Here is a 25083-nt window from a genome sequence, read left to right as displayed (position 1 = left end):
AGCTATTTCAAATCTTGAAAGATGATGCTGTGAAAGTGCTGCACTCAGTATGCTAGAACATTTTGAAAACTGAGCAGTGGCCACAGGACAGGAAGAGGTCAGTCTTCTTTCCAATCCCAAAGAAAGGCAATGCAAGAGAATGCTCAAACTATCGCACAATTGCACTCATCTCAATTGCTACTAAAGTCATGCTCAAAATTCTCCAAGCCAGGCTTCAGTAATATGTGAACTGTGAACTCCAAGATGTTCAAACGGGTTTTAGAAAAGTCAGAGGCACCAGAGATCAAATTGCCAACATCCGCTGGATTATGGGGAAAGCAAGAGAGTTCCAGAAAAACATCTATTTCTGCTTCATTGACTATACCAAAGCCTTTGACTGTGTGGATCATAATAAACTGTGGAAAATTCTGAAAGAGATGGGAATACCAGACCAACTGACCTGCCTCTTGAGAAACATGTATGCAGGTCAGGATTAAACAGTCAGAACTGTACATGGAACAACCGACTGGTTCCAAATAGGAAAAGGAGTACGTCAAGGCTCTATATTGTCACCTTGTTTATTTAACTTATATGCAGAGTACATCATGAGGAACGTTGGGCTGGAAGAAGCACAAGCTGGAATCAAGATTGCTGGTAGAAATATCAGTAATCTCTGATATGCAGATGACACTACCCTTATGCCAGAAAGTGAAGAGGAACTCAAAAGCCTCTTGATGAAAGTGAAAGAGGAGAGTGAAAATGTTGGCTTGAAGCTCAACATTCAGAAAACGAAGATCATGGCATCTGGTCCCATCACTTCATGGGAAATAGATAGAAAAACAGTGGAAACAGTGTAAGACTTTATTTTTTTGGGCTCTAAAATCACTGCAGATGCTAATTGCAGCCATGAAATTAAAAGACGCTTACTACTTTGAAGGAAAGTTATGACCAACCTTGATAGTATATTGAAAAGCAGAGACATTACTTTGCCAACAAAGGTCCGTCTAGTCAAGGCTATGGTTTTTCCCGTGGTCATGTATGGATGTGAGAGTTGGACTGTGAAGAAAGCTGATCGCCCAAGAATTGATGTTTTTGAACTGTGGTGTTGGAGAAGACACTTGAGAGTCCCTAGTACCACATGGAGATCCAACCAGTCCATTCTAAGGGAGATGGATCCTGTTTGTTCATTGGAAGGACTGATGCTAAAGCTGAAACTGCAATACTTTGGCCACCTCATGCCACGAGTTGACTCACTGGAAAAGACTCTGATGCTGGGAAAGTTTGGGGGCGGGAGGAGAAGGGGACGACCGAGAATGAGATGGCTGGATTGCATCACCGACTCTGTGGACATGAGTTTGAGTGTACTCCGGGAGTTACTGATGGATAGGGAGGCCTGGCATGCTGTGATTCATGAGGTCGCGGGGATTCGGACACGACTGAGCGACTGAACTGAACTGAACTGACTGATAGCTTTCTGTATATTTTGCTCGTAAGTGTGTGTCAATAAGGTTTTCTTCCTTGATGCCAGTTGGGAATATGAAGGCCTTCACAATGCTGTGTAAGCATCAACACTGTCTACAATTGGACACCCTTATTCTATTCACCCCCCACTTCCAGCAAAGCCTGTATTCATTGCAAGCAGTACCCGTTCCACTCTCCCTCGCCTGAGTCTTCTTCTCTCTGCATTTCTTCCCATTTTGGGGGGTTCAACAATCAATGCCAATCACTAAAATGAGAGGAAACTGGATTTTGCTCTGACTGAAGGTGAACGTTTTATTCTCTCAGTGTTGTTAGTCTTGGCATCCCCATGAATTCTATCATTCATGGAAATCTCTAGGCCAGAATCCGTGAGTTGGTAGCTTTTCCCTCCTCCAGGGGATTGTGCTGACTCCCCAAATATTGGAAGACCAAACTGGAGAATTCTGGTTTCTATGTCATTTGAAGGATACTTTGGGTATCTGAAAGGACCGTGTAAGTCCTTTCAAAATGTCATCGGCCAAACGAAGCCCTCTCAGCAAATGTGTTCAGAATCTCCAGGTAGGCATTGCTGTTGTAAGTGGGACACCTCAGGCACTAGAGAAAGGCTGAGTTCTTCTGCCGGCACAAACAAACTCACAGCAATAAACCACACAGGAGAAATGGAAAGATAAACCCACACCAACAAAGGGACAAGTGTTCCTCAGAACACAAGGCCAGAGAAAGACCCACCATCCTTGTGGCCCCCACATGCTCAAGAAAATCAGTGCTTGGGAAGGAAACAGAAGAAACATGCACAAGTCCAATGAGAGGCAATGCACATGGCTAGTGTAGCTCAGAGACAGCCTGACGCTTCGCATGTATACACGGGCAAAGGGAAACACAGTGCGGGTGGCGGTGGTCATCATCTCAGAGCTAGGTGCTCAGGATGGTGATAACCAACCTTTGGGACCCAAAGAGGGAGCGGAGGGCCTAGCAGAGCCCACAGACATCTCTCTCACTCTCTAGCAGAAGAGTGTGCCAGACCCATCAAAGTCCCACAGAAGCATCTCTTGATGATCAGTGCCCAACCTCAGGGTGGATCCCACTCCACTTCTGGCACGGTTGTTCCTCTCCTTTGAGATGCTCACCTCTGTCGTTCTGAAGCTGCAGGCAAGCTGGGCGCCTGTGGAGACGAAACTCCCTTCAGCTGCTCACACAGACAAGGGCACACAAGGATGCCTGTGGCCTCTGGCTCACGGATGGAAGATCAGTGCCCTGTCAACCGGAAATGGGGATCGGTGCTGAAAGGGAGGCCGCACCAGGCTCCCCTTTCACTGGACACAGCGTCCCTGCTGCTAGAGCTGCTGAATCCAATCATCTGTGGAAATGCAAGCTGAAAAACACCCATCTTTCGGAGAAGGTCTCCAAAAGAGTTTAGGAACAATGCATTTGGAAACCAGAGGGGATGACATGCATGTCCATGAAAACTTGACACCTCTCAATAATTGCACTTCAAATGATTCCTAGACATATGTTCTATTCCAAATGGTTCACAAATCAAGAAGGAAATGGAGCAGACATTAGACATGAGCTCTTAGTTTTCACACACAATACAGAAAGGCACTACACAGAGAGTAACCGGGGAACACAGTGAAAATTTTAAAATCCAAGATTTGGCCCATTTTTTGATTGGGTCACTTATTTTTCTGGAATTGAGCTGCAGGAGATGCTTGTATATTTTGGAGATTAATCCTTTATCAGTTGCTTCATTTGCTATTATTTTCTCCCATTTTGAAGGCTGTCTTTTCACCTTGCTTATAGTTTCCTTTGCTGTACAGAAACTTTTGATTTTATTTAAGTCCCATTTGTTTATTTTCGCTTTTATTTCCAATATTCTGGGAGGTGGGTCATGGAGGATCCTGCTGTGATTTATGTCGGAGAGTGTTTTGCCTACGTTCTCCTCTAAGAGTTTTATAGAATCTGGTCTTACATTTAGCTCTCTAATCTATTTTGAGTTTATTTTGTTGTGTGCTGTTAGGAAGTGTTTTAGTTTAATTCCTTTACAAGTGGCTGACCTGTTTTCCCAGCACCACTTGTTAAAGAGACTGTCTTTGCTCCATTTTATATTCTTGCCTCCTTTGTCAAAGATAAGGTGTCCATAGGTGCGTGGATTTATCTCTGGGCTTTCTATTTTATTCCATTGATCAATGTTTCTGTCTTTATGCCAGTACCATACTGTCTTGATGACTGTGGCTTTGTAGTAGAGCCTGAAGTCCAGCAGGCTAATTCCTCCAGTTCCATTCTTCTTCTTCAAGATTGCTTTGGTTATTCGAGGTTTTTTGTATTTCCATACAAATTGTGAGATTATTTGTTCTAGTTCTGTGAAAAATATCATTGGTAGCTTGATAGGGATTGCATTGAAAGTATAAATTACTTTGGATATTATACTTATTTTCACAATATTTATTCCTCCAATCCACGAACATGGTATATTTCTCCATCTATTAGTGTCCTCTTTGGTTACTTTCACTAGTGTTTTATAGTTTTCTATGTACAAGTCTTTTGTATCCTTAGGTAGATATATACCTAAGTATTTAATTCTTTTCGTTGCAACAGTGAATGGAATAGTTTGCTTAATTTCTCTATTTTCTCATTATTAGTGTATAGGAATGCAATGGATTTCTGTGTGTTAATTTTATATCCTGCAACGTTAGTGTATTCATTGATTAGCTCTAGTAGTTTTCTGGTAGAGTCTTTAGGGTTTTCTGTGTAGAGGATCATGTCATCAGCGAACAGTGAAAGTTTTACTTCTTCTTTTCCAATTTGTATTCCTTTTATGTCTTTTTCTGCTCTGATTGCTTTAGCCAAAACTTCCAGAACTGTGTTGAATAGTAGTGGTGAGAGTGGGCACCCTTGTCTTGTTCCTGACTTTAGGGGAAATGTTTTCAGTTTTTCACCGTTGAAGATAATGTTTGCTGTGCGTTTGTCATACATAGCTTTTATTATGCTGAGATATGTCCATTCTATTCCCACTTTCTGGAGTGTTTTTATCATAAATGGATGTTGTATTTTGTCAAAGGCTTTCTCTGCATCTATTGAGATAATCATATGATTTTTATTTTTCAGTTTGCTAATGTGGTGTATTACGTTGATTGATTTGCGGATATTGAAGAATCCTTGCATTCCTGGGATAAAGCCCACTCGGTCATGATGTATGATCTTCTTAATGTGTTGTTGGATTCTGATTGCTAGAATTTTGTTAAGGATTTTTGCATCTATGTTCATCAGTGATATTGGCCTGAAGGTTTCTTTTTTCATGGGATCTTTAGCAGGTTTTGGGATTAGGGTGATGGTGGCCTCATAGAATGAGTTTGGAAGTTTCCCTTCCTCAGCAATTTTCTGGAAGAGTTTGAGTAGAATAGGTGTTAGCTCTTCTCTAAATTTTTGGTAGAATTCAGCTCTGAAGCCGTCTGGACCAGGGCTTTTGTTTGCTGGAAGATTTCCGATTACTTCCTCTAGATCCGTGCTTGTGATGGGTCTGTTCAGATTTGCTATTTCTTCCTGGTTCAGTTTTGGCAAGATGTACTTTTCTAGGAATTTGTCCGTTACTTACAGGTTATTCATCTTATTGCCATATAATTGCTAATAGTATTCTCTAATAATCCTTTGTATTTCTGTGTTGTCGGTTGTGATCTCTTCATTTTCATTTCTAATTTTATTGATTTGGTTCTTCCTCCTTTGTTTCTTGATGCGTCTGGCTAGTGGTTTGTCAATTTTATTTACCTTCTCAAAGAACCAGCTTTTGGCTTTGTTGCTTTTTGCTATGGTCTCTTTTGTTTCTTTTGCATTTATCTCTGCCCTAATTTTTACTATTTCTTTTCTTGTACTAACCCTGGGGTTCTTCATTTCTTCCTTTTCTAGTTGCTTTAGATGTAGAGTTAGGTTATTTAGTTGTCTTTTTTCTTGTTTCTTGACGTGTGCCTCTATTACTGTGAACTTCCCCCTTAGCACTGCTTTTGCAGCGTCCCAGAGGTTTGGAGTTGTTGTGTTTTCATTTTCATTCATTTCTATGCATATTTTGATTTCTCTTTTGATTTCTTCTATTATTTGTTCATTATTCAGCAGCGTGTTGTTCAGCCTCCATATGTTGGCATTTTTAATAGTTTTTCTCCCGTAATTGAGATCTAATCTTACTACATTGTGGTCAGAAAAGATGCTTGGAATGATTTCAATTTTTTTGAATTTACCAAGGCTAGATTTATGGTCCAGGATGTGATCTATCCTGGAAAAGGTTCCGTGTGTGCTTGAGAAAAAGATGAAATTCATTGTTTTGGGGTGAAATGTCCTATAGAGACTTATTAGGTCTAACTGGTCTGTTGTATCATTTAAAGTTTGTGATTCATTGTTAATTTTCTGTTTAGTTGATCTATCCATAGATGTAAGTGGGATATTAAAGTCTCCCACTATTATTGTGTTATTGTTAATTTCCCCTTTCATACTTGTTAGTAATTGTCTTACATATTGTGGTGCTCCTATGTTGGGTGCATAAATATTTATAATTGTTATATCTTCTTCTTGGATTGATCCTTTGATCATTATGTAGTTTCCTTCTTTGTCTCTTTTCACAGTCTTTGTTTTAAATCTATTTTATCTGATGTGAGTATTGCAACTCCTTCTTTCTTTTGGTCTCTATTTGTGTGGAATGTCTTCCTCCAGCCCTTCAGTTTCAGTCTGTATGTGCCCCTCGTTTTGAGGTGGGTCTCTTGTAGACAACATATATGGGGGTCTTGTTTTTGTATCCATTCAGCCAACCTTTGTCTTTTGGTTGGGGCATTCAACCCATTTATGTTTAAGGTGATTATTGATTAGTATGATCCCGTTGCCATTTTTTTTATTGTTTTGGATTCTAGTTCGTATACCCTTTCTTTGTTTCCTGTCTAGAGAAGATCCTTTAGTGTTTGTTGGAGAGCTGGTTTGGTGATGCTGAATTCTCTCAGCTTTTGCTTGTCTGTAAAGCTTTTGATTTCTCCTTCATATTTGAATGAGATCCTTGCTGGGTATAGTAATCTGGGCTGTAAGTTACTTTCTTTCATCACTTTAAGTATGTCTTGCCATTCCCTCCTGGCCTGAAAGGTTTCTGCTGAGAGATCAGCGGTTATCCTTATGGGGATCAACTTGTGTGTTATTTGTTGTTTTTCCCCTGCTGCTTTTAATATTTGTTCAAAGACATAAAGATGGCTAACACACACATGAAAAAATGCTCAACATCCCTCATAATCAGAGAAATGCAAATCAAAACCACAATGAGATACCATTTCACACCATTCAGAATGGCTGCTATCCAAAAGTCTACATGCAATAAATGCTGGTGAGGGTGTGGAGAAAAGGGAAACCTCTTACACTGTTGGTGGGAATGCAAACTAGTACAGCCACTATGGAGAACAGTGTGGAGATTCCTCAAAAAACTGGAAATAGAACTACCATATGATCCAGCAATTGCACTCCTGGGCATACACATGGAGGAAACCAGAATTGAAATAAACACATGTACTCCAATTTTCATCGCTGCACTCTTTATAATAGCCAGGACATGGAAGCAACCTAGAAGTCCATCTGCAGATGAATGGATAAGAAAGCTTTGGTACATATACACAATGGAATATTTTTCAGCCATCAAAAAGAATGCATTTGAATCAGTTTTAATGAGGTGGATGAAATTGGAGCCTATTATACAGAGTGAAGTAAGCCAGAAAGAAAAACACCAATACAGTATACTAACACATATATATGGAATTTAGAAAGATGATAACATTAACCCTGTATACGACACTGGAAAAACGACATAGGTATATAAAAGAGTCTTTGGGACTCTCTGGGAGAGGGTGAGGTGGGATGATTGGAGAGAACGACATTGCAGCACATATATTATCATATGTGAAATGAATCACCAGTCCAGATTCAACACATGATACAGGATGCTTGGGGCTGGTGCATGGGGATGACCTGGAGGGAGGATATGGGGAAGAGGGAAGTGGGAGGGGCTTTCAAGAAAGGGAACACATGTACACCCGGAGCAGATTCGTCTCAATATATGGTGAAACCAACCAATATATTAATGTAAGGTAATTTGCCTCCAATAAAATAAATTGAAAAAAAAAATAAAATCCAAGATTTGGACTCTGGGAAAGACCCTCTGAAAAACGCAAATGACACATCCCAAGCTGGGAGACAACAGTTTACAGACACAGAGCTTTGGCAGGATTTGGCTCCTAATACACAAACGACATGAACAGAAACGAGCCTGAAGCAGAGGTCTGAACGTACAGCAAGCGAAGGTAGGGACACGGAGAGTACACTGAATGATGCCCAGCACTGAGGGCCTTAGAAACACGGTCTAGCTGCACTCCCCGAGCCCCATGGGTCCCTGAACTAGGCCTCTTCTACCTGGAGGCTCAGAGAGATGGACAGTGAGGAAGGGGAAGAGAAATCTTTGGCATTTCTAACACTCAGAGCAAATGCTTTGAAGGAGAAGTCAAGGAACAACCCCACCGACAGTGACATTCCCTGAAAGGCAATAGCTAGGAATCCATCTAACCCAGGAAGGAAATCCCTCGTCTCAGAGAACTGCAAGAGATGGATGAAAGAAAGTGAAGCCCACAAATCCAATGGAAAATAAGCTGTGCTCACAGAGCAGAAGAATTCCTCCTGGTAAGATGATGTCAGTTCCCCATCCCCCTTATCCCCACCGTGGGTCAATCCAGAGGTTCCACGCTATTCCTCTCAAAATACCAACTGGTGCTCTCAAGACATTATAACCAAAGAAATCCAAAATGTCTATGGAAACACAAAGGAGAAAAAAAGGGTCAATGCAATCTGCCGCAAAGCCCTGAAATGGACATAGCAGGCTGCCTGATAGCCAATTTGATTATCACACCAGGATAACAGGACAGCATGGTACTGGGAAGAAATCAAACATGCAGAACCAAATCCATGGAATGCAATTGAGGGTCCAGAACTAAACCCAGGCTTCTATGGTCAATTCATTGACGCCAAAGGAGGGGAGGCGATAAGAATGGGAACAAGAGCCTCTGCAACGAAAAGCCGTGGGAAATGGAGATGGTTCCATCTAAACAATCACATTGGCTTTTGGTCTCAGAACACGTCAGATTCAGTGAAACACATCAACGCAAAGCCTGAAGTGATGAAACTCCTGGAAATAAGCAGGGGCCATAGGGTCCTCCTTGTCAGGGATTTCTCAACATGTGTGTGTGTGTGTGGGGGGAAGCAAAATTGGGTCTCTTCAATTCAAGGAAACAGAAAACCAAGGGACACCCACCAGCTTCCATCCACTTGAACAGCTTTGCAACAGAGAAGCTAAGCATTCACTAATCAAAATGGTAACAAAGTGAACACACAAGCATATTTCCAAGCAGAATATTGGAGAAGGGGTTATTATGTAAGAGAATGAGAACTCACACCACTAAGTCTCCCAGAACAAACCCCAGACCTAACCCTTCCCCAAACACCAACTCCAACCCCAATCCTTTACCTCACTCAAAATGAAACCCTAAAGCCTCAGCCTAGGCCAAAAATATACATGCGTACATGCCTTCACAGGCATGCGAGCATCCACAGGAGAGACACAGAGTGGAAGAGACAGACTGAATTTGGAAAGGTCGAGAAAGAGAGGAAACGAGGGAGAGAGACTGAACAATGCAGAGAGGAAATGAGTCGATTTCACAGAATTTTCATGAATCTCTCTTGAGGTTGGAAAGAGTGACAGTGAATATTCCCCTGCCAGGGGGAAAATGACCCACGATGATGAGACTCAAAGACAAGATTGCGGGGAGCCACTGTTGGGGCAGACTCCCCCAACCCTCGAGGCTGAGTGGGATATTTGAGTAAGACAGGGAAGGTTGATATCAGAGGGGGCGATGTGTGAATATGACCTTCCGGTCCTCCCAAATCAGGGGCCATAATTAGGAAGGAAGGGGACTGCCTTTTCCCAGGTCCCAGAGCAAATCCAGGCCTAATTCTGCCCATTGTGTGCTAGGTCAGCCCTGTGTGGAATCCATCCTTTGGGAAGTCTGTGTCCGAGCTCCAATTGAAAGCGGCCCAAATTTTGAACATGCACTGGAGCTCCTCATAGGCTGACAGACCTAGTCAGGAGACGGGAGATTGTGACCCACTCTGCAGATGGAGAGACGGGAAACCCTGTGGGGCACATGGCTTGCCCAGGGCCACAAAACTTCTGAGAAGAAGGAGCCTGTTCTGAAAGGAGCTGTGTCCTCAGAACTCAGGCCCTGGCTGCACCCAGATCTCCCCAAGGCTGTGGGATGGGCTCTGTGGGTGTCACTGTGCCTGCACGTGGCCTAAGGGCATGGGGAAACAGCCAGAAAAACAGAAGTTCCGTTTGGGAGCTTTGTGGAAGGGACCTCAGCCACGAACCAGGAAATGATGTCACTTCCTGGCAACAGAACCCAACAGAACCCGCAACCTGTGTATCCAGGCCTGGCCAGCAGAGAGGAGACCCTGGCCAGATCGCTAGCTGTGAAAATATTCTGCTGTTTGCCCCTGCCCAGAGGACGGGGTCTCAGGCTAGCTAACAGGCAGAATGCGTGGGAACGCGGTCGACACTGGCTCAGGGCCCCCGCCAAGAGGCCTCTGGCCCTTTGCTGAAGGAAAAGAAAGGTAACAGGGGAGCCCCAGACTGGGTCCAGCCACCTCTCCTGTCCCACACGGGGAAGCCTGAGGGCTTTCCCTGTGTGTAGATGGGGGTTTCTTGGGGTGTGTCTGCCTCAAGCAAGCCCAGCCGCATTTCAGTCAGGAGCCCATGTGCTTCTTGTGTCCACACCCCAAGGGAGAGCAGGCTGTGTGGCATGGGGAGTGTCCAGGCAGAGCCAGATGCCCAGGCTGATGTCATGCCCTCAGGGGATTCTCCATCCTCCCGGGTGGGTATCTGAGCAGACACTCGTGTCTCTGGTCTTTCTTGGAGCAGAAGGGCAGGCAGGCAGAAGCAGCAGCCATCCTTGCCAAGCTAACCTCAGAAATATCGAAGCAGGGCTGGCTGATGGTCACTGACATTGCAGACCGTCCCACCCGAGGTGGCCTCTGAGAGGCACACCCCATACACCTCCCAAAGGGAGGGTTCAGAGCACCAGCCCCCTGCTCGGGAGGCCCAGTGCAGGCTCCAGGTGAGGGTGGCCACGGAAGGCTCAGCCCAGCTGGCGATGAAGAGGAAGTGGGCAAGGTCTGCTGTCCAGACTCCACCCAGCACACACCCTGGGACCCAGTCTCAGGCTGCCACGGAGCTCAGCACAGCCGGCTCTGATGCAGAACTCCGAGAAGCCCTGCCTCGGAGGCAGCAGGAAGACCTGGAGCCCAGCACGGAAGAGCACAGAGGTGAGTTGGCTGGGGCTACTGCCTGTGAGTGTGGGGAGGCGGTGCTGAGCCACACAGGGAGGTGTCCCCCAGAGCTGGGGCTGGGCCTGGAACGAAGGCTAGCCTCACACCACCCATCTTGGAGACTGCAGAGAAGACTGTGATGCCGGGCCTTCTTAGCAAATCTCTAGGGAGCTTTCGTACCCACTTAAGCACATGGCAAGGCTGGCCTTTGGCAATCTTTTCTTCTCCCACAGCTCTAGCTCTGGCCGTCAAACTCAGCCAGCCTCCATGTCTAAGACCTGTCCCTACGGAGGTGGGAGCTCCTGGTGCAGGATTCACGGATCCACTGAGGGGAGATCGAGACCTGAGATGTCCCCTCCCAATGACACGGGGCCAGCCGTATTGGCCACCACCCTCAGCACATCAGATCTCTGTGCCTGCACAACACCCAGCGCCAGGCCAAGATGTCCCACCCCGCCTTCGAGAAACTCCACCTCCATGTGCACTTGCACCTGCTCAGGCTTTGGCGGCAGAAAAAGAGTCAGGGCCTGAGTGACCAACTTTGGAGCAGCAGCCTGCCCTGCCTCCTACCAAGGACTCAGACGTCCACCATGACTATCCAACACTTGAAGGGAAAACAGGACCCTGCTCTGGATAGAAGCCCAGAACCCTTTGGCAACCACATCATCCAGGGGCGCAGTTGGCTCTGCAGCCTCCATCCCTGTGTGTTCCCTGTGGACGCCGTCTACTCCCTCCACACCCAGGGGAGATTGACTTTCCTTCCCCAGAGCTCATTTTCATCAGGCTCCTAGGCAACTTTCTTCTCATCTTTTATGTCTTTTATGGCTTTCTGTATATTTTGCTCGCAAGTGTGTGTCAATAAATTTTCCTTCCTTGGGAATATGGAGGCCTTTACAATGCTGTGTAAGCGTCACCGCTGTCTACATTCAGACACCCTCATTCTATCCCCCCAACTTCGCAGCAAAGCCTGGATTCATAGCAAGCATTCCCCGTTCCTCTCTCCCCCGCCTCTCAACATTGAGTCCACTTCTCTCTGCATTTCTTCCCATCCTTTCAGGGTTCCCAATCAACGCTATTCACTGAAATGATAGGAAACTGGATTTTGCTCTTATTGAAGGCGAAAGTTATAGTCTCTAAGTATTGTTAGAGTCTTGGCATCCCTATGAATTCTACAGTCCGTGGAATTCTCTAGCCCAGAATCTTGGGTGGGTAGCTTTTCCCTTCTCCAGAGGATTGTTCTGACTCCCCACATATTGGAAGACCAAAGTGTGAAGTAGCCTGTGGGGATCTGAAAGGACTTGTGGGTCCTTTTATAATGTTATCTTCCAAATGAAGCCCTCTCGGCTAATATGCTCAGAATCTCCAGGTAGGCAGTGCTGTTGTAAGTGGGACAACTCAGGCACAAGGGAAAGTGAGTTCTTCCACCGACACAAACAAACTCATAAGAATAAACCAGGCAGGAGAAATGGAAAGATATACCCACACCAACAAAGGAACAAGTGTTCCTCAGAACACAAGGCCAGAGAAAGACCCACCATCCTTGTGGCCCCCACATGCTTGAGAAAATCAGTGATCAGGAATTAAAAAGAAGAAACATGTGCAGGTCCAATGAGAGGCAATGCACATGGCTAGTGTAGCTCAGAGATGTCCTGACTCTTCGCATGGTCACATGGGCAAAGGGAAACACAGTGCAGGTGGCGGTGGTCATCATCTCACAGCTAGGTGTACAGGATGATGACAACCAGCCTTCGGGACCCAAAGAGGGAGTGGAGGCCCTAGCAGAGCCCATAGATATCTCTCTCGCTCTCTGGCAGAAGAGATTGCCGGACCAATCAAAGTCCCACAGTAGCATCACTTAATGATCAATGCCAACCCTCAAGGTGAATTCCACTTACTTCTGGCACGGTTGCTCCTGTCCTCTTAGATGTTCACCTGTAGCGATCCAAAGCTGCAGACCTGCTGGGTGCCTGTGGAGTAGAACCTCACTTCAGCTGCTCACACAGACAAGGACACACAAGGATGCCTGTGGCCTCTGGCTCACAGATGGAAGATCAAAGCCCTGTCAACCTGAACTGGGGACCAGTGTTGAAAGGGAGGACGCACCCGACTCCCCTTTCACTGGACACAGCGTCCCTGATGCTAGAGCTGCTGAATCCATTCAACTGTGGAAATTCATGCTGAAAAACACCCATCTTTCCGACAAGGTCTCTAAAAGGGTTTACGAGCAACGCATTTGGAAACCAGAGGGGATGACATGCATGTCCATGAAAATTGACACCTCTCAACAAATGCACTTCAAATGATTCCTAGACATATGTACCATGCAAAACGGTTCATAAATCCAGAAGTAAATGGAGCATACATTAGGCATGAACTCTGAGTCTTTACACACAATACAGAAAGGCACTACACAGAGTAACCAGAGAACACAGTGAACTTTGTCAAATCCAAGATTAGGACTCTGGGAAAGACAGTCTGAAAAACGCATAAGACACCTCCCACAATGGGAGACAACTCTTTGCATACACAGTTTAGGCAAGATTTGGCTCCTAATATGCAAACGACATGTACACAAACTAGCCTGAAGGAGAGCTCTGAAGGGACACCAGGCGAAGGAAGGGGCACAGAGAGTATACCGAATGATGCCCAGCACTGAGGTCCTGAGAAACACGGTCTAGCTGCACTCCCCGAGCCCCGTGGGACCCTGGACTAGGCCTCTTCCACCTGGAGGCTCAGAGAGATGGACAGTGAGGAAGGGGAAGAGAAATCCTCGGCATTTCTAAGACTCACAGCAAACGCTTAGAAGGAGAAGGCAAGTATCAACCCCACCGACAGTAAATTCCCTGAAAGGCAATAGCTAAGAATCCATCTAACCCAGGAGGGGTGCCCCTCTTCTCAGAGAACGGCAAGAGATGGATGAAAGAAGGTGAAGCCCACCAATCCAATGGAAAATAAGCTGTGCTCATGGATCAGAAGAATTACTCATGATAAGATGATGTTACTTCCCCCTCCCCCGGACCCACACCGTGGGGCAATCCAGAGGTTCCATGCTATTCCTCTCAAAATTAAAACGGCTGCTCTCAGGGCATAAAAACAAAAAAATTCCTAAATGTCTATGGAAACACTACGGTGTCAAAAGAGTCAATGCAATCTGCCGCAAAAACCTGAAATGTATATAGCAAGCTGCTGATAGCCAATTAGATTATCACACTAGGATCATCAGGACAGCATGGTACTGGGAAGAAATCAAACATGCAGAACCAGATCCATGGAATGGAATTGAGGGTCCAGACATAAACCCAAGCTTCTACGGTCAATTCCTCGATGCCAAAGGAGGGAAGGCGATAAGAATGGGAACAAGAGTCTGTGCAACGAAAGACTGTGGGAATTGCAGATGGTTCCACCTGAACAATCACGTTGGCTTTTGGTCTCAGAACACGTCAGATTCAGTGAAACACATCAAAGCAAAGCCTGAAGTGAAGAAACTCCTGGAAATAAGCACAGGACATAGGCTTTTAATGTCAGGGACTTCTCAACATATGTGGGTGGAAAAGCAAAGTAGGGTCTCTTCAAGTCAAGGAAACAGGAAACGAAAGGACACCCACGAGTTTCCGTCCACTTGAACAGCTTTGCAACAGAAAACCTAAGCATTCACAAATCAAAATGGTAACAAACTGAACACAAAAGGATATTTGCAAACAGAATATCGGAGAAGGGGTTCCTACGTAAAAGAGACTGAGAACTCACACAACTAAGTCTCCCAGAAAAAAACCCAGACCTATCCCTTCCCCTAACACCAACTCCAACCCTATACCATTATCTCACTCGACACGAAACCATAAAGCCTCACCCTAGGCACATATTTACATGCATTCACAGACATGCGAGCATCCACAGGAGAGACACAGAAATGAAGATACAGAATGAATTTGGAAAGATCAAGAAAGAGATGGAACGAGGGAGAGAGACTGAACAATAGAGAGAGGAAATGAGTCAATTTCACAGAACTTGCATGAATCTCTCTTGAGGATGGAAACAATGACAGTGCCTATTCCCCCTGCAAGGGGGAAAATGACCCAAGTTGATGAAACTCAAAGACAAGTATTCGGGGAGCCACTGTTGGGGCAGCCTCCCCCAGGCCTCGAGGCTGAGTGGGACACTTGAATAGGACGAGGAAGGTTGATATCAGAGGTCGCGATGTGTGAATATGATTTTCCGGTCCTCCCAATGCAAGGGTCAAAAATAGGCAGAAAGGGGACTGATGTTTCCCAGGTCCCAGAGCCCATCCAGGCCTGATTCTGCCCATTCTGTGCTAGGTCAGCCCTGTGTTGAATCCGTCCTTTGGGAAGTCTCAGTGTCTAAGTTCCATGTGATAGCAGCCGAAAGTCTGAACAGGCACTGGAGCTGTTTGTAGGATGACAGACCTAGGGAGGAGATGGAAGAGTGACCCCCACTCTGCAGATGGAGAGACTGGGGAAACCAAGGGGAGCACATGTCTTGCCCAGGACCACATCACTTCTGAGAAGAGGAAACCTGGGCTGAAAGCAGCTGTGTCCTCAGAGCTCAGGCCCTGGCTGCACCCAGGTCTCCCAAAGGCTGTGGGGTGGGCTGAATGTGTGTCACTGTGCCTGCACGTGGCATAAGGGCATGGGAGAACAGCCAGAAACCCAGAGGTTCCCTTGGGGAACTTTGTGGAAGGGACCCAGGCCACGATCCAGGAAATGATGTCATTTCCTGGCAGCAGAACCCAACAGAACGCACAACCCGTGTATCTAGGCCTCCCCAGCGGAGAGGAGCCCCCAGCCAGATCGCTTGCTGTCAAGATGTTCTGCTGTTTGCCCCTGCCCAGAGGCCGGGTCCTCAGGCGAGCTCACAGGCAGAGAGCGTGGGAAGGCCGTCAACGCTGGCCCAGGGCCCCTCTGAGGGTCCTCTGGCCCTTTGCCCGAAGGAACAGAAAGGTAACAGGGGAGTCCAAGGCCGGGTCCGCCCACCTCTCCAGTCCCACCCGTGGAAGCCTGAGGCCTTTCGCTGTGTGTGGATGGGGGTTTCTCAGGCTGTGTCTGCCTCGAGCAAGCCCAGCCACAGGTGGGTCAGGAGCCCGTGGACCGCTTGTGTCCACACCCCAGGGTAGAGCACGCTTGGTGGCATGGTGAGCATCCAGGCAGAGCCGTGTGCCCAGGCTGACCTCAAGCCCTTGGGGGTGTCTCCATCCTTCCTGGTGGGTATCTGAGCAGGCATTCATCTCTGATCTTTCTGGGAGCAGAAGGGCAGACGGGCAGAAACATTAGACATCCTGGCCAGGCTCAGCTCAGAAATATCGAAGCAGGGCTGGCTGATGGTCACTATCATTGCATAGCGTCCCACCCGAGGTGGCCTCTGAGGGGCACACCCCATGCACCTCCCAGAGGTAGGGTTCAGAGCACCACCCCGTGACCAGGAGGCCCAGTGCAGGTTCCAGGTGAGCATGGCCACGGAGGGCTCAGCCCAACTGGCAATGAAGAGGAGGTGGGCAAGTCCTGCTGTGAGACACCACCCAGCACACAAACCGGGGCCCAGTCTAAGGCTGTCACGGAGCTCAGCACAGCTGGCTCTGACACAGAGCTCCAAGAAGCCCTGCCTCAGAGGCAACAGTAGGATCTGGAGCCCAGCGTGGCAGAGCTCAGAGTTGAGGCGGCTGGGCTTCTGCATGTTAGTGTGGGGAGGCGGTGCTGAGCCACACAGGGAGGAGTCCTACAGAGCTGGGGCTGGACCTGGACCAAAGGCTGGCCTCAAGCTCCCCATCTTGGAGACTGCAGAGAAGACTCTGATGCTGGGCCTTCTTAGCGAATCTCTAGGAAGCTTTCGTGCCCACTTAGGCACATGGCAAGGCTGGCCTGTGGCAAACTTTTCTTCTCCCTCAGCACTAGCTCTGGCCGTCATACTCAGCCAGCCTCCATGTCTAAGTCTTGTCCCTACAGAGGTGGGAACTCCAAGTGCAGGACCCAGGGATCCACTGAGGGGAGATCGATACCTGAGACGTCCCCACCCAAAGATATGGGGCCAGCCATGTACTGGCCAGCACCCTCAGCACATCGGATCTCTGCATGAATGACGCCCAGCCCCAGGCCCTGATGTCGTACCACGCCTTCCAGAGCCTCTACCTCCACCGGCACTTGCACCTGCTCGGGCTTTGGCAGCAGGACTAAAGTCAGGGCCTGATTAAGCACCTGCACAGAGGGAGCCTGTCCTGGCTCCTGCCCAGGACTCAGATGCCCACCATGACTGTCCAACCCCTGCAGGGAGAACAGGCCCCTGCTCTGGACAGAGGCCCAGAGCCCGTTCGGCAAATACTTTATCCAGGGGTGCAGTTGGCTCTGCAGCCACCATCCCTGTGTGTTCCCCATGGACGCCGTCCACTCCCTCCCCACCCAGGGGAGATTGACTTCCCTTCCCCTGAGCTCATTTTCATCAGGCTTCTAGGCATCTTTCTTCTCATCTTTTATGTCTTTTATGGCTTTGTGTATATTTTGCTCACAAGTGTGTGTCAATAAATTTTCCTTCCTTGATGTCATTGGGAATATGGAGGTCTTCAATGCTGTGTAAGGATCACCACTGTCTACATTCGGACACCCTCATTCTCCCCCCTTCCCATCTTCACAGCAAAGCCTGGATTCATAGCAAGCAGTGCCCGTTCCTCTCTCCCCCGCCTGACAACATTGAGTCTATTTCTTTCTTCACTTCTTCCCATTCTTTCGGGGTCCCCAATCAATGCCAATCACTGAAAAGATAGGAAACTTTATTTTGGTCTGACTGAAGGTGAAAGTTATAGTCTCTCAGTATCGTTCGAGTCTTGGCATTCCCATGAATTCTACAGTCCATGGAATTCTCTAGGCCAGAATCCTGGAGTGGGTAGCTTTTCCCTTCTCCAGGCAATTGTTCTGACTCCCCATATGTTGGAAGACCAAACTGGATTATTCTGGTTTCTATTTCATTTGAAGTAGCCTTTGGGTATCTGAAAGGACCGTGTAGGTCCTTTCAAGAAGTCATCTGCCAAACGAAGCCCTCTCGGCAAATGTGCTCAGAATCTCCAGGTAGGCAGTGTTGTTTCAGTGGGAAACTGCAGGCATAAGGGAAAGTCTGAGTTCTTCCGCCAGCACAAACAAGGGCTGACCTAGCACAGAATGGGGCAGAATCAGGCCTGGATGGGCTCTGGGACCTGGGAAAAGGCAGTCCCCTTCCTGCCTATTTCTTGACCCCCTCATTGGGAGGACCGGAAGGTCACATTCAGCCATCGCTTCCTCGGATATCAACTTTCATCCTCCTGCTCAAGTGTCCCACTCATCTTTGAGGGGTGGGGGAGGCTGCCCCAAAAATGGCTCCCCGCATCCTTGTCTTTGAGCCTCATCAACTTGGGTCATTTTCCCCTTTGCAGGGGGAATAGGCATTGTCATTGTTTCAAAACTCAAGAGAGATTCATGCAAATTTTGTTGAATCGACTCATTTCCTCTCTCCATTGTTCAGTCTCTCTCCCTCCTTCTGTCTTTCTTGAACTTTCTAAATTCAGTCTGTCTCTTCCTTTCTGTGTCTCTGCTGTGGATGCTCGCGTGCCTGTGAATGAATGTAAGCATGTATATTGTTGACCTAGAGTGAGGCTTCAAGGTTTCCTTTCCAGTGAGGTAAAAGTTTGGGGATGGGGTTGAGGTGAGGGGAAGGGATAGGTCTGGGGTTTGTTCTGTGAGACTTAGTCGTGTGAGTTCTTGTCTTTTTTACTTAGGAAACCCTTCTTCTATATTCTGCTTGCAAATATTCCTTTGTGTTCAGTTTGTTACCATTTTGATATGTGAATGCTAATCTTTTCTGTTTCAAAGCTGTTCAAGTGGATGGAAGCTAGTTGATGTTGTTTGGTTTCCTGTTTCCTTGACTTGAAGAGACGCAATTTTGCTTCCACCACCACACACATGTCGTGAAGTCCCTGACATTAAGGAACCTATGGCCCGTGCTTATTTCCAGGAGTTTCATCACTTCAGGCTTTGCATTGATGTGTTTCACTGAATCTGAGTTGTTATGAGACCAAAAGCCAATGTGATTATTCAGATGCAACCATCTTCAATACCCACAGCTTTTCGTTGCAGAGGCTCTTGTTCCCATTCATATCGCCTCCCCTCCTTTGGCATCAATGAAGTGACTATAGAAGCTTGGGGTTATTTCTGGACCCTCAATTCCATTCCATGGATCTGGTTCTGCATGTTTGTACCATGCTGTCCTGATGATCCTAGTGTGATAGTCTAATTGGCTCTCAGGCAGCCTGCTATGTACATTTCAGGGCTTTGTGGCAGATTGCATTGACTATTTTGACTCCTTTCTGTTTCCATAGACATTTTAGCATTCTTTGGTTATAATGCCCTGAGAACAGCCTTTGGTATTTTGAGAGAAATAGCATGCAACCTCTGGATTGACCCACGGTGGGGGTTGGGGGGATGGGAAGTGACATCGTCTTACCAGGAGGAATTCTGATCCGGGAGTACAGCTTATTTTCCATTGGATTGGTGGGCTTCACGTTCTTTCATCCATCTCTTGCGGTTCTCTGATAAGAGGGGCTTCCCTCCTGGGTTAGATGGACTCCAAGCTATTGCCTTTCAGGAAATGTCACTGTCGGTGGGGTGGATCCTTGCCTTCTCCTTCTAAGCGTTTGCTGTGAATGTTAGAAATGCCAAGGATTTCTCTTCCCCTTCCTCACTGTCCATCTCTCTGAGCCTCCAGGTAGAACAGGCCTAGGCCAGGGTCCCCAGGGGCTCGGAGAGTGCAGCTAGATCATGTTTCTCAGGTGCTCAGTGCTGGGCATCATTCGGTGTACTCTCCAGGTCCCTTCCTTCTCCTGCTGTCCATTCAGCCCTCTCCCTCAGGCTCCTTTGTGTTCATCTCACTTGTGTATTAGAAGCTAAATCTGCCTAAGCTCTGTGTATGCAAACAGTTGTCTCCCAGCTTGGGATGTGTCGTTTGCGTTTTACAGACCATTTTTCCTAGAGTCCAATTCTTGGTGAGACAAGTTCACTGTGTTCCCTGGTTACTCTTTGTGTAGTGTCTTTCTGTATTGTGTGTGAAGACACAGAGCTCATGTCTAATGTCTGCTTCATTTCCATCTGGTTTTGGGAACCATTTTCCATGGAACATATGTCTAGGAATCATTTGAAGAGCATTTGTTGAGAGGTGTCAAGTTTCCATGGACATGCATGTCATCCCCTCTGGGTTCCAAATGCGTTGCTCCTAAACTTTTTAGGAGAACTTCTCGGAAAGATGGGTGTTTTTCAGCTTGCGTTTTCACAGTTGAATGGATTCAGCAGCTCTAGCAGAAGGGGTGCTGACTCCAATGAAGGGAGTCGGGTGCGGCCTCCCTTTCAGCACAAATACCCAGGTCGGATTGTCAGGGGGCAGATCTTCCATCTGTGAGCCACAGGCCACTGGCATCCTTGTGTGCCCTTGGCTGTGTGAGCAGCTGAAGGGAGTTTCGTCTCAGCAGGCGCCCAGCAGGCCTGTGGCTTCGGACCGCCAAAGGTAAACATCTCAGAAGACAGGAGCCACTGTGCCAGAAGTGGAGTGGGATCCACCATGAGGGTGGGCACTGATCATCAATAGATGTTCCTATGGGACTTTGATGGGTCCGGCACACTCTTCTCCCAGATAGCGAGAGAGATGTCTATGGGCTCTGTTAGGCCCTCCACTCCCTCTTGTGGTCCTGAAGGCTGGTTTTCACCATGATGAGCACCTAGCTCTAGATGATGACCACTGCAACCTGCCCTGTGTTTCCTTTTGACCGCATGTCCACGCAAAGCATCAGGCTGTCTCTGAGCTACCCTAGCCATGTCCATTGCCTCTCATTGGGCCTGCATATATTTCTTCTGTTTCCTTCCCGATCATACATTTTCTCGAGCATGTAGGGACCACAAGGATGGTGGGTCTTTTTGTGGCCTTGTGTTCTGAGGAAGAGTTTTCCCTTTGTTGGTGTGGATTTATCTTTCCATTTCTCCTGCCTGGTTTATTGTTGTGACTTTGTTTGAGCCGGGAGAAGAACTCAGCATTTCCTTGTGTCTGAGGTGTCCCACTTACAACATCACTGCCTACCTGGAGATTCTGAGCAGTTATCGAGAGGGCTTCGATGGGCAGATGACATCTTGAAAGGACCTACACTGTCCTTTCATATACCCAAAGGCTCCTTCAAATGACATAGAAACCAGAATTCTCCAGTTTGGTCTTCCAATATGTGGGGACTCAGAACAATCCCCCGGAGAAGGGAAAAGCTACCCACTCCAGGATTCTGGCCTAGAGAATTCCATGCACTGTAGAATTCACGGGCATGTCAAGACTCTAACAATACTGAGAGACAATAACGTTCACCTTCAGTCACAGGAAAATCCAGTTTCCTTTCATTTCAGTGATTGCATTGATTGGGGACACCGAAAGGATGGGAAGAAATGCAGAAACAAGTAGACACAATGTTGTCAGGCGGGGGAGAGAGGAATGGGCAGTGCTTGCCATGAATCCAGGCTTTGCTGGGAAGTGGGTGGGGGGATAGAGTGAGGGTGTCTGAATGTAGACAGTGGTGATGCTTACACAGCATTGTGAAGGCCTATATATTCCCAAATGGCATCAAGGAAGGAAAATTTGTTGACACACACTTGTGAGCAAAATACACAGAAAGCCATGAAAGACATAAAAGATGAGAAGAAAATGCCTAGGAGCCTGATGAAAATCAGCTCAGGTGAAAGGAAGTCAGTCTCCCCTGGGTGGGGAGCGAGTGGATGACATCCACAGGGAACACACAGGGATGGAGCCTGCAGAGCCAAACGCGCCCCTGGACGAGGTGTTTGCTGAATGGGCTCTGAGTCTCTGTCCAGAGTAGGGGCCTTTTCTCCCTGAGGGGTGGGACCGTCATGGTGGGTGCCTGAGTCCTTGGCAGGAGCCAGGGCAGGCTGCCCTTGTACAGGTGGTCACTCAGACCCTGACTCAGGTTCTGCCACCAACGCCCGAGCAGGTGTAAGTGCACGTTGAGGTGGAGGATCTGGAAACGGGGTGGGACATCGGGTCCTGGGGCTGTGGGTCGTGCAGACACAGAGATCCGATGTGCTGAGTGTGCCTGCCAATACCCAGTTGGCCACATGTCTTTGGGAGGGTACGTCTCAGGTCTCGAACCCCCCTCAGTGGATCCCTGGGTCCTGCACCTGGAGCACCCACCTCCGTAGGGACAGGTGTTGGAGGTGGAGGCTCGCTGAGTTTGACGGCCGGAGCTAGAGCTGGGGGAGAAGAAAAGTTTGCCACAGGCCAGCCTTGCCATGTGCCTAAGTGGGCACGAAAGCTTCCTAGAGATTCGCTAAGAAGGCCCAGCATCGGAGTCTTCTCTGCAGTCTCCAAGATGGGTGGTGTGAGGCTAGCCTTTGGTCCAGGCCCAGCCCCAGCTCTGGGGGACTCCTACCTGTGTGGCTCAGCACTGAATCCCTACACTCCTGTTCAGCAGTCCCAGCCGCCTTACGTCTGTGCTATGCCGTTCTGGGTTTCAGGTCCTCCTGCTACCTCAGGTGCAGGGCTTCTCAGAGCTCTCAGTCAGGGCCGGCTCTGCGGAGCTCTGTGGCAGCCTGAGACTGGGCCCCGGGGTGCATGCTGGGTGGTGTCTGGAGAGCAGGCCTTGCCCGCTCCATCTTCATCTTCAGTTGGGCTGAGCCCTCCTTGGCCACGCTCACTTGGAGCCTGCACTGGGCCTCCCGGGCAGGGGGCTAGTGCTCTGAGCCCTCCTTCTGGGAGGTGGATGGGGTGTGCCCCTCAGGGGCCAACTCGGCTGGGACGCTATGCAATGATAGTGACCATCAGCCAGCCCTGCTTCGATATTTCTGGGCTGAGGCTGGCCAGGATGACTGCTGCCTCTGCCTGTCTGCCCTTCTGCTCACAGAAAGAGCAAAGACAAAGATCTGCTCAGCTACCCACCCGGGAGGACAGAGACACCCCTGAGGGTGTGAAGTCAGCCTGGGCAAGCGGCTCTGCCTGGACATTCCCCATGCCACCCAGCCTTCTCTCCCCTGGGGTGTGGACACAAGCGACCCATGGTCTCCTGACCCACATGCGGTTGGGCTTGCTTGAGGCAGACACACCCCGAAAAACCCCCATCCACACACAGCGAAAGGCCTCAGGCTTCCCCGGGTGGGACAGGAGAGGTGGCCGGACCTGGCCTGGGGCTCCCTGTTACCTTTCTGTTCCTTCGGGCAAAGGGCCAGAGGACTCTCGGTGGAGGGGGGTGCTGAGCCAGTGTCAACCGCGTGCCCACACAATCTGCCTGTGAGCTCGCATGAGGTCCCGGTAGCATCTGCGCAAGGGCAAGAATCAGAACATCTTGACAGCAAACGATCTGGCTGGGGGCTCCTCTCCGCTGGGGAGGACTGGATAGCCGGTTTGTGGGTTCTGTTGGGTTCTGTTGCAAGGAAGTGGCCGAGGTCCCTTCCACAAACTCCCCAAGGGAACCTCTGGGTTTCTGGCTGTTCCCCCACGTCCTTAGGCCACGTGCAGGCACAGTGACACCCACACAGCCCACCCCACAGCACTGGGGAGACCTGGGTGAAGCCAGGGCCTGAGCTCTGAGGACACAGATGTTTTCAGCCCAGGATCCTTCTTCTCAGAAATGATGTGGCCCTGGGCAAGGCATGTGCTCCGCAGGGTAACCCAGTCTCTTGATCTTCAGTGTGGGGAACACTCTCCCATCTGCTGCCTAGGTTTGTCAGCCTACGAACAACTCCAGTTCCTCTTCATACTTTGGGCCTCTATCACATGGAGCTTGGACACTGAGACTTCCCAAAGGACATATTTCACACAGGGCTGACCTAGCACAGAATGGGGCAGAATCAGGCCTGGATGGGCTCTGGGACCTGGGAAAAGGCAGTCCGCTTCCTGCCTATTTCTTGACCCCCGCATTGGGAGGACCGGAAACTCATATTCAGATATCGCCCCCTCTGATATCAACGTTCCTTGTCCTACTCAAGTGTCCCACTCAGCCTCGAGGAGTGGGGGAGTCTGGCCCAACAGTGGCTCCCCGCATCCTTGTCTTTGAATCTCATCATCTTGTGTCATTTTACCACTTGCAGGGGGAATACGCACTGTCAATGTTACCAACCTCAAGAGAGATTCATGCAAATTCTGTGTAATGGACTCATTTCCTCTCTCCCTGGTTCAGTCTCTCTTCTGCGTTCCGTTTCTTTCTTGACCTTTCCAAATTCAGGTTGTCTTCCTCTCTGTGCCTCTCCTGTGGATGCTTGAATGCATGTGAATGTATGTAAGCATGTAAACTGTTGACCTAGGGTGAGGCTTTAGTGTTTCGTGTAGAGTGAGTTAAAGGTTTGGGGTTGGAATTGGTGTTAGGGGAAGGTCTAGATTTGGGGTTTGTTCTGGGAGACTTAGTGGTGTGAGCTCTCAGTCTCTTTTACGTAGGAACCCCTTCTCCAATATTCTGCTTGCTAATATTCTTTTTTGTTCAGTTTGTTACCATTTTGATTAGCAAATTCTTAGCTTTTCTGCTGCAAAGCTGTTCAAGTGGATGGAAGCTGGTGGGCGTCCTTTGGTTTACTGTTTCCTTGACTTGAAGAGACCCAATTTTCTTCCACCCCCACACACATGTTGAGAAGTCCCTGACATTAAGGCGCCTATGGCCCGTGCTTATTTCCAAGAGTTTCATCACTTCAGGCTTTGCATTGATGTGTTTCACTGAATCTGACGTGTTATGAGACCAAAAGCCAATATGATTGTTCAGATGAAACCATCTCCAATTCCCACGGCCTTTCCTTGCAGAGGTTCTTTTTCCCATTCGTATCACCTCCCCTCCTTTGGCGTCGAGGAATTGACCGTAGAAGCTTGGGTTTACGTCTGGAACCTCAAATCCATTCCATAGATCTGGTTCTGCGTGTTTGATTTCTTCCCAGTACTATGCTGTCCTGATGATCCTAGTCTGAGAGTATAATTGGCTATCAGTCAGCCTGCTATGTCCATTTCAGAGCTTTACGGCAGATTGCATTGACTCTTTTGACTCCTTTGTGTTTCCATAGACATTTTGGATTCTTTGGTTATAATGCCCTGAGAAAAGCCGTTGGTATTTTGAGAGAAATAGAGTGGATCCTCTGGATTGCCCCACGGTGGGGGTCCGGGGGAGGGGGAATTGATATCATCTTACCAGGAGGAATTCTTATGATCCTTGAGCACAGCTATTTTCCATTGGGTTTGTGGGATTCTCCT

Source organism: Moschus berezovskii, chromosome 5, assembly GCF_049115385.1.
Source record: "Moschus berezovskii isolate FMDL1 chromosome 5, NW_MosBer_1.0, whole genome shotgun sequence".
In the NCBI taxonomy this organism is placed as follows: domain Eukaryota; kingdom Metazoa; phylum Chordata; class Mammalia; order Artiodactyla; family Moschidae; genus Moschus; species Moschus berezovskii.
Note: the sequence above shows the minus strand (reverse complement) of the source record.